The 1,557-nt window shown below is 37.1% G+C and overlaps 1 pseudogene; it reads left to right on the plus strand.

The window, feature by feature from the left end:
* The first annotated feature begins 1,042 nt into the window (after window positions 1-1,042).
* On the plus strand, window positions 1,043-1,220 carry LOC121082794 (annotated as a pseudogene).
* Window positions 1,221-1,557: the final 337 nt, after the last annotated feature.

Here is a 1,557-nt window from a genome sequence, read left to right on the forward strand (position 1 = left end):
TTAAATAAGAAAAGAATAATTTAATAGCTATGTGGGCACAATTTGCAAATACATTCATATTTCATAATTGAACCAAGGTGAATTCCTAACGATAGTTTCATAAAATAAATAGATATTTAACAAAAACAGACCCAGTTGTGGCTTACAAAACTATATAATGAATATTTTGTATTGGTTTTATTCATATATGGATTTAATTATTTATTAAGTGAAAAGTTGTTTGTATTCCGAGGTAAGCAAATATAAATTATTTCCCAAAAATTCATTAAAATGTAGGAAAAGGTTTACAGTACCTCCATTTAAAACTACAAAGAGTATTCAAACTCAGAGATTCAAATGTGTTAGGCACTGTAGACCACATCTTATATCCAGAGAGTGAGGTAATTGTATCTAATTGATTTGATTAAAGACTTATTATATCTGTATAGATATATTTTGATTGAAGTGGTTCTTCTGTATATGTACACATACAATCAAACTCCTTTTTCAATGTTTTCTCTATTAAAGCAAATATCCTCATTTAGTTTTGAATTGTTTCTGCATTGTTTAGCATATTTTAAAGGAATTATTTCAGCTTCACATTTGCCTGAAAAAATACGCCTACTATTATGTTTTTTCTAACCAGTTAGTATAATACATTTTCAAAAGATTACAGAAACAGTGTTTGTTCTGTTGGTTCATAAATAACTTTTAAATGTGACCTTTGTATAGTGATCTTACTAAAGTATCCAAAATTGTTCATTCTATACTGCACCCTATTGCCTTGTAGATACTTTGTTTGCATTAATATGACATGTCCTAAAATTTTGCCATCAATATCATGCAGGATGCTTTTTTTAAAATCCAACAAGAAAGTAAAAACAAAGCTGAAATTGAAATTGGCAGCAGATAATCATGGACAGAAGTTTAGGTTTGCCAAAACATTTAACACATGTACTCCTGAGAGCTCCGCTTCATAACGACGTTAACATTGTGAGAAATCTTGGCCTGAGGAAGGAGACGGGTCGGTTGAGTGCATGATCTTGCTCTTCTTCATGTTCCCAAGCTAGACAGGCAAAATCAAGGCAAGTGAAATACAACAAACCCACTGTCCTGGGTGGGATGGGGGGGGGGGGTCATGCCCTGCGCTCTGGGTGTGCTGACCCCTGCGATTTCCCCAAAAGTGGGGAACTTGCTTGCATAACTTGTGATACTGGGAGATTGTGTGGTACTTAGTTGCAGGCTGGGGTTAAGCCATGACACCAACTAGCGTAAAAAGTAATTTAGAAGGGACTTAAAAATAGGACATGCTACTTAAAACATACTTTAAGACAAAGCTGATAAAAAGTCCAGACCTCTGGAATTGTCCTGGTTTCAGCTGGGACATGAGAAGCTGGGAGGGAGCAGAGCCGGGACAGCTGACCCGGACCAGCCAAAGGCAAGTTCCGTGCCACAGACGGTCGTGCTCAGTGTATAAAGTAGGGGGGTTTCACCAGGGCCGGCCGATCACTGCTTGGGGAGGGTCTGGGCATCAGTCAGCAGGTAGTGAGCAACTCTATTGTGCATCACTTGTTTGTT

This window comes from Falco naumanni, chromosome 1 (genome assembly GCF_017639655.2).
Source record: "Falco naumanni isolate bFalNau1 chromosome 1, bFalNau1.pat, whole genome shotgun sequence".
Lineage (NCBI taxonomy): Eukaryota > Metazoa > Chordata > Aves > Falconiformes > Falconidae > Falco > Falco naumanni.